This window comes from Populus euphratica, unplaced genomic scaffold, assembly GCF_000495115.2.
Source record: "Populus euphratica unplaced genomic scaffold, PopEup_1.0 scaffold19.1, whole genome shotgun sequence".
Taxonomy (NCBI): Eukaryota; Viridiplantae; Streptophyta; class Magnoliopsida; order Malpighiales; family Salicaceae; genus Populus; species Populus euphratica.
Genome location: NW_011499853.1, coordinates 1,180,640 through 1,189,734, shown reverse-complemented (window position 1 = coordinate 1,189,734; position 9,095 = coordinate 1,180,640). Strand labels below are relative to the sequence as shown.

Below are 9,095 nucleotides of genomic sequence, written 5' to 3'. Positions count from 1 at the left end.
CACCTAAACAATGATATAAAAAATTGGCAAGGTTATGATATAAAATGAGTTCAAAATCAATAATAATAAATATGTTTATGTGTAAAACGCATATAAAGATTATGTTATTATATGTCTTTATATAAATTATATGTTAATTTTAGACAATAATGATCACATAATCAAATCTACTAAGAAAACGTTAACTAGAAAGTTTAATATGAAAAACTTGAGTATTGCAAATGTCATACTAAAAATAAAAATTTATAGGACATCTGATAGATTTGTATTGTTCTAATTTCATTATATTAAGAAAATTCTCAGTAGATTTTCTAACGGTAACAATAATATTGTCAAAATACCAATTGATATAAGTGTACATATGTTCAAGAATAAAGGTAAGAAAATAAATCAATTGGAATATTCTTAAATAATTAAAAGTCAAAAGAACATTATAAATTGCACAAGGCCTGATATTGCTTACTTAATAAGTAAACTGAATAGATTTACTAGTAATCTAAGTATGAATCATTAGAAGACAATAAAAAGATTACTCAAATATTTGAGATACATCTTAAACTATGGGTTGTACTATACTGGTTGCCTAGTGATACTATAAGGGTATATTGATGCTAACTAAATATAAACACTAAGAATTCAAAATCTATAAGTGAATATGATTTTATACTTAGTGGAGCAATCGTGTTGTGAAAATCCTCTAAAAAAATATATTATAAGATTCATAATGAAATCAAAATTTATTGCTCTTGATAAAAGTGAAAAAGAAACCAAATGGATTTAAAATTTCTTAAAAGATATTCTATGTTGGTTAAAACTAGTGTTATTTATGTCTATTATGATAAACATAGAACAATTAGAAGAACATAAAGTAATATGTAAAATAGTAATTCTAGACATTTACATTGTAGATATAATACCATTAAATTTTTGCTCTCAAATGGTATTATTTATATTGAATATATAAAATCAATAAAAGGCTGATAATTGCGGGAACTAAATTTGATTATTACTAGAATTAATTTTTTAATTTTTTAATTTTTAAAATCCACAATTAGAAAAAGGAGGTGAAGAAAAAGTTTTGCATAAGTTTTTTTGTAAATTTTACACACACTTCCTCTTTTTATTTTAGTGTTTTCCTTTATCTTTTTATACTTTCTTAAGTTCACTTTGTTGAGAGATAATTAAAACAATTTTTATTTTAGTTAAAAGATTTTGTTTTTATATATAAGGTGGTGTTGTTGAAATCTGAAGAAAGATATCACCAATATTTTAGTTGCATAAGTGAAGAGCAATAAAACCTTAAAGACAAAGGATTCATAATTAATAACAATAAAAGTTTTATTATTTTAAAGTGCTTTAATAAGCACCCTCGTTTGTTTAATTTAAATATATCCATTTTTATTATTAATATGCATGCAAGGTATTTGAATTAACATCAATTGCAAATTTAAATATATTCTTGGTATACATGATAGAATTATATTATTATATTTGTGTTGAAAGTATATTTGACATAAATTGTTATTTTATCTTATATGGTTATAGATTTAAACTTGTATGAACTCTAGGCTTTCATTGAATATCTTTTATATTTTTAATGCTCTTATTATGACAAACTAAACATCATTGATCATTAGTCTAATACAAGTACATTTTTCAAATCAGTTGCACCCTAATATAGACCCATTTAGCTCTCCAGAAAGTATCGTTTGATACATCCAGAAGCCTGCTCAAACTGGAGCCAAGATCGCAACAAGGCTATGTAAAGGAAAATAAAATTATAAGACCATAAATGTTCTATAAAGAAGTTCAGATCAATAACAATAATAAGAGTACATAAAGCTTACTTCATCTCCTATAACTTCATTCTGATGCAGATAAATGGTTAAAATAATACAACCAAGCCTAATGTAGCTTTTAATATCAATATGATTATGAGGTAACCAGTCCATAATCTAAAAACTTAAAAGAGTTAGTGTTACAGTTATAAAATATCTCTAACAAGGTGGATTAACAAACTAAGATATGAGGAAAAAAATTCATGAAATCTTTGTAATATTCTACAAATTTAAGTTAAAAAATACTATATCAACCTTATATAAATAATTATGGTTATTTTTAACTAAGAAGAAAATTGGACATTTCAAAGAATTTGATAAATATATAGTTTAAAAAAGGAAGAGAAAAAAGTGAAACCATAAATTTATTTACCCTTATTAGATAAAAAAGAGTGTTAGGTGCAAAGAATAAAAGTGAAGTGGATTAACCTTAAAAGATTGAAGTTCCATTCTATTTTTTTTAATTACAATGTAAAAATTATGAATCTTTTTTATTTAAAAAGGTTTAAGATTGATTAAGACTTTTTAAATGATATTTATATCCATGACCAGATATAATTATATAATTATTATGGTAGATTATATGATATTATAAGATAGATAAAGAGTACTTGATGGTTATTTAGTGGCTTCAAAGTATTAGGTTAACAACTGGGTTCAAAAGGGAGAAGTTGTTAGTTTAAGTGTTTAATATAAGCTTTCAGCAATGATTGCATTGCAGCAATAAATGAAACTCAAACTTAAAGATATTAACTTTTTTTCGACTTTGAATATATGTTTCAAGGTTGGGTTGTTGCAAATCATAAGTCATTTAATTTTTTAACTTCTAATGGTAATTCACATGAATTATTAGTAAGAAATATTCTAAACCTTTTTAGGAGAGAAAGATTATTATACTTTAAAATGCTAGTTTTTTTCTTTTGTGTCTAAATGTTTTTGTATTATACTATTTTCACATTTAAACTCTTTACAGAAATCAAAAGACATAGCTTTCTATTTAAAAGAAAACCAAAAAATCATATAGATTGAAAAGTATTAATTTTCTCCTTAAATAATATCATATATATTATTTTAGGTTAATTTTAAAAATTTATTCAATTAAGTCTTTGCTTGATTTTTTTAGGTTTAGAATTGTTATGCAATGTATAAAGTATATTTTAGTCCTTAATTTCTAAAGATTATTTATAATCAAGTCACACTTGATTAATCATTCCATTTTATTTTTTAACCAATAATTCTTATATGTGGACTCATTAGGTTCATAATAAGTTGATTCAAATATAAATCATAATCATAACAAAAATAGGATTAAATAAATTAAATAAATTAATTTATTTTCAATTCAACAACTCATTGATCTATATTTGAAGATCAAGTTTGATATCTAGCAATCTATTATGGTCCTTTAAATATTGAAAAAGTTATAAGTAGTTTGACTTAACCTTTCAATGACTAATTTTTTAATGTAATTATTATTCATTCATTAATAATGTTTTGATTTAGATATTATAATATGAAGTGTGTTTACTATGTCAAATCATATTTGTTCTTAACACCATAGTCATTGATTATTTGAATAAAATTTGAAACTCTTTACGAATCTCATTTTACCTTATACAAGAATTTACAATCAATAACATTTACGAACATATATAACATTTTCTCTAATTCACTAAATGTAATGAATAATCTCTTAATTACTTAAATACCTTAATATAGTTTATATTATACCCAATATCTATCCATTTATTATCTTTGATTAGAACAACATGTAACATGATCAAAACATAACATTCTCTATATAAAATTAATTAGTGATTCCAAGTCCAAAGATCATTACACAACCGTTATATGAGCTTTTTCATAATCACAAGTGATCTCTTCATATAAAATTCTCATTCAAGTTAATTCAGTGAACATGTCATAAGATAAGCACCAACATACTAGTTATAATTATTTCTCATACCGCAACTTATAAAAATAACTATTTTCTTTTACAAAAAAAATAACACATTATATAACCGTCTCAACAGCTCTAATTAATATTGAGTTTTAATAGAACAATAAGCATGAATATTTTAAGAAAAATATTTTGATGTAATAAAAATCTTATAATAACTTTATAATTATTTTTTTTTAAATATTTTGTTCCAAAAACTTTATCTTTAATTTATATTCATTAGTTAAATATTTAATAAATATTAAAAATAAATAAATTTTTACTAATAAATTAAATATCTTTACATTAATAAAAGAGACTAAGGATACGCCGCTGTGCATATTGAAGCAATCATAAGCAAGCAGGATTTGAATAATTTTTATACTAAAAATCCCATCATGCATGTAAATTTATTTTTTTCTACAGTGAAGTTTTGAATAAAATTGTACCCGCTATAAACAAAAGACATAACACATCAAAGATATCAAAAAAAAAAAAAAACAAACTATGAAATTTAGATTATATAAATCTAAATAATAATTTAAATATGTAAACAAATTGGTTTATGTTCTTTTAGACAGGTCATGGAGCAAAAACTGGATGTCAGAAGTGGGATTTGAACCCACGCCCTCTCTCGAAGACCAGAACTTGAGTCTGGCGCCTTAGACCACTCGGCCATCCTGACCTGTTGTTATTGCTTCAATGATATAAGATAATAACTTATGGTTTCAATGTCTACTGTTATCTCAGCAATTATTAATGATGCGTTATAGACCTTCTGGAGTTGAGGGCATCACTTTGTTTGTGCAAGATTTTCAAGCTGAAGACAGTAAAAACAAAGAAATAGCAAGATAATCTTAATGAACGACAAGATTCGTTGAAATTAACCTCAAGTTTTCAGGGTTTTTTTTTAAGAATAACAATGGTAATTAATGTTTGTCTTTTTAGGAGAGGTTCACAAAACTTTATATAGGGTAAAACTTTATCTCAATTAAAAAATAAAAATAAGAATTTGAGATAGTAAAGGAAGGAAATATAAAATTCAAGAATAACTTAAAATTAAAAAATAATAAGAAAAATTATAAAAATCGCTAAAACCAGTGTTTTAAGATAAAAATTTTAAAATCTAAAGATATAAAAATTAGAGTAGCGATTTTATAATTACTTAAATGAAAATAATTTTTAAATTTTTTTATAAAAATTTAAATATGATTTAATAATTGAATAAAAAATTATAATTTTTTTGAATTATTATTTTAATTCGACACAATTTATATCATTAATCTATAAATATATTTGAGAAGCACATTCATATAAAGTATTAGTTATGATAAATAAAGACATGACTACTCAAAGATGAACCATTATCCCAAGCCCAACTGCATCAATTTTACTGCACACCATATATCCAACGGGGTCTCTTTTGCGAAATCTTGAATTGCCGAGGAATGACAAAACTAAGATCTTCGGTCGATAGTAGGGAACGACAAATCATCATGAAGTTCTTAAAGAAACTGCTTTGAATACAGGTCGGATTTCGAGGCATTGGTTAAACATTTCCGCCCGATCATCAGGGAAACCACCGTAGAGAAGACTCCAGAATCTAGTCCTAATGCATTCAGCACCACAATTAGCTATATTTACATGGCCAATCCTGGCTGCAGCTTGAATTACCAAAGACAAAAGCCCTGGCTGTTGAGATATCCATTTTTTCTAAATTTACGAGGTCTCCTTGCAATTTGGTGGTAAATATGGAAGAACAACTTCACACAGGTCTAGTGGTGATACCATTGTAGAATCTTTTTTCCATTATTTTAAATATGGCAGCACCTCACGTACCATTTTGACAGATTTTATTGCATTAACAACGTACGAATGCCCAGAGCAAGATAACATTGGTACTGGTCTGGTTGAATGTTATCGTCCTGAAAACTGCATGCATTGATACTGATAGAATTCATCTATTATAATATAACTGTCAGCATTGCTAATGTATTAAAAGGACTATGACCTTGTCTTTATCAAATTTGAGATCATAACAATTTTAGCAGGAAGAAAACCATTTTGGCTCCTGATTTTCTCATTAAGTATCATAATAAATCCATGCAACCATTTTTGCTCCTGATTTTCTCATTGAGTATCATAATAAATCCATGCACGTTTATTTTTTAAAGAAGAAGAACATACAAAGAAAACAGAAAAGGTTTCCTACCCTTTGATAACACAAATTAAGATGATCCATTAACATCAAGAGAATTCTTCACCCTCTTCTCTTGAGACCCCCTTTTCCCTGTCTCGAGAAGGAATTGCATTTAAATCAATTTGAGAATTCTGCCTAGAACACGAGGCCTTTTTGTGATATGTTGAGATTCTTTTTCCCTTGCCATCATAAATCACAGCTTCATCTTCATCTGGTACCTTGCACTTTTCCCCTAATATTATTGTCTTCATCCAAACTGAATCCTCCTGCTTCAGTTTCCCTTTCTTCTTTTGATTCTTTTTGTCATCTCCGTCCTTCCTCGCCAATGACATACTTCTTGGCAACTTCATGCTTATGGCTTTCATGCTCATGCTGCCTAGACTCCGCATGGAGGCAGACTTTTTCATGCAGTTGCTGGCGGAAGTAGTCTCGGCTGTCAGTTGCATTGCCGGTGGTAAAGGCAATTCTTTTGTTTCCTGGGCATCGTTCTCCATTATATCGTGAGATTCTGCTGCACCGCCTGCTTGTGTATGTGGAGGCGCCATTCTTCTTTCCATAGCTGCTGCTTGTGGCGGCGGCGATGGGGAGGCTAATGATGGTGAGGTGCTCACATCCGAATTCGATTCCCCTCTTTGTTGGGGTGATTCTGATGCTTTTGATCGTGACCTTCGAAACCGGGCACCGCAGAGACTTTTGATCATAGCCAATGCTCCAGCCATTGTTGCAAGGAACAAAGAAAATGAAAATGTTGGATTACGTATTCATTGACCATTGACCAAAGAAATTTCATACAACAACCAGTGCAAAAACAATACAGGAAGAAAGGGTCAAGGAGTTTTTCTTTGTTGATTTTAATTGTTTGAGATGGTGCTAAAGGAGGAGGAACTGGCTTTGATATTCATAAATAAAAAATAGAGATAAAACGGCCACTTTTCTTGTTTTCTATGATTTCTGAGTATCCAAACAGAATGCTTGGAGTTAGGATTGAAGGAAGGTAAGTAGAGGCGAGGAGGCAAAGATGCCACTATTTGACATCTGGGTACTGCTTCAATACAGATAAGCCCTTCATTGACGGTTGAGACAGTTGTATTTGTGGAAAATCCTCATCCTTCATCTCTCTTCTTCTCTTTTCTTAGCTGTAAGCTAGCTACGCAAGGCAATGCAAAACTAACCTCCACAATATTTAGGAGGATCCTAGGAAAAAAAGGTACATTGATACTGAGAGATTATCGTAACTAACCAATCTCTAGGAAACATGGGCAAGAATGCTTGCTGTTTGCCCCTTGTGCAGTGATAACAATTAGATTCATGGTCCAGCACAGTTCAGTTGCATGTTGGGTTTCACGTTTTGGAGCTTTCGAGTCTCGTGGCCCACTGAGCAGGCCCCCGCACTCACTTGGCCCGTTCATGATATATTATTATAAGATATACTAAAACTGTCCCATGTTTGCATCAGTAAAATAGCGAGTTATATATTTTTTTAAATTATTTTAGTTTTAATTATTTTTTTATTTTTTATGCTTTTTAAGGATTTTTTTTGTGTTTTTTAATGAATTTTTTGTTTAATTTAATTTGTTAGTGCTATTTTTTTATTTAATTATCAGATTTTTATAACACGAATCTCGGGTGTGATGGGTTAACATAATTTGATGAGTTAACCTGAAATTTTTTGAATCCCGGGTGTGATAGGTTAATATAATTTGATGAGTTAACCTGAAATTTTTTTTGCCCCTTTTCTTTTTAATTAATTTTCTTGTTTAATTTAGTTTTTTAATAGTAAATTTCTTTCCATTTAATTATCATACTTTTATAACATATATTCTGGGCTCGATGGATTAACCTAGTTAATTCTAGGTTAACCCGTTAATTTTTTTATTTATTATCAAACTTTAATTATGCAAATCTCAGGCTTGATGGATTAGCTCAGCTAATTTACTTTTTTTTCTTTTTCTCCATTAATTTTTTTCTTCTTGTTGGTTTTTTTCTTTGTTTTTTTAATTAATTTATTTAATTATCACACTTTTATGACACGACCTTACAGTTAAACCTACATCCAAGGCTCTTAGGTTCGGTGTTGCATTCAGACTCACTTAAACTTGAGTCATATAAGTTTAATATTATTGTTAATATTATAAATATTATTCTTAAATCAAATGTTACAATTAGACTTAAGGCTCTTGAGTATATGTTTACATAAAGATCTAACAATCTTAGATCTTGGCATTTTTGATATTTTTTATGAAATGAAAAAATTAACTTGTGGCGTATGTCTTTGGTTTTTTTTCTTTTCCTTTAGTTTTTCTTTTTTGTCATTTTTCATTGTTTTTTTGTTTGTTGTTTTTTTTAAATTTAATTTGTTGGTATTAAATTTCTTTATATTTAGTTATTAAACTTTCATGACACGGATCCCAAGTTTGGCGGATTAACCCAATTAATTCAGATTTTTTTTTCATTATTTTTTTCTTTCTATAGGTTTTTTTCTCTTTGCCTTTTCCTTTGTAATTAATCTTTTTTTTTTTAATTTAGTTCATGAATATTAAATTTTTTTTCTATTTAGTTATGAGCTGATGCCTTTAGTTGTTTTGTTCTTTTTACTCTTTTTTTTATGCCTTTGACTGTGAACTGCACAATGCAGTCTACAATGAAAAGGCTAATGCCTTTTATTTGTTTTTTAATTAATTTTTTTGTTTAATTTAGTTTATTATTATTATTTAATTTTTTTTATTTAATTATCAAACTTTTATCATATGAATCCTGGGCTTGATGGGTTAATTATAGGTTAACCCGTCAATTTTTTTCTATTTAGTTGTTAAACTTTCACGACATAAATTCTAGATTTAATGGATTAACCTGGTTTGAAGGGTTAACCTATTTAATTTAGTTTTTTTTTCTTCATTAGTTTTTTTTGTTCAGATTGGTTTTTTTCTTTTTAATTTATGACACTACCTTACAGCTAGACTCATGATTAGTACTTAAAAGTACATTTTTATCAAGGTTTTATATCATCATTTTGCACTTGAAGTATCAATAACTCCTTAACTAAAACATATTTTATAATAATATATCTAATAATATAAGATACCTTTAATTTGTGGTAAATATTCATTTTAAATACAGG

At 27.6% G+C, this 9,095-nt stretch overlaps 1 non-coding gene across 1 annotated transcript; it reads right to left on the bottom strand.

Annotated features, from left to right (window-relative positions):
* Positions 1 to 4,378: 4,378 nt before the first annotated feature.
* TRNAL-CAA (transfer RNA leucine (anticodon CAA)) lies at positions 4,379 to 4,462 on the bottom strand. Its single transcript has one exon. It is a non-coding gene; the product is annotated as a tRNA-Leu (tRNA).
* Between the last annotated feature and the right edge of the window lie 4,633 nt (positions 4,463 to 9,095).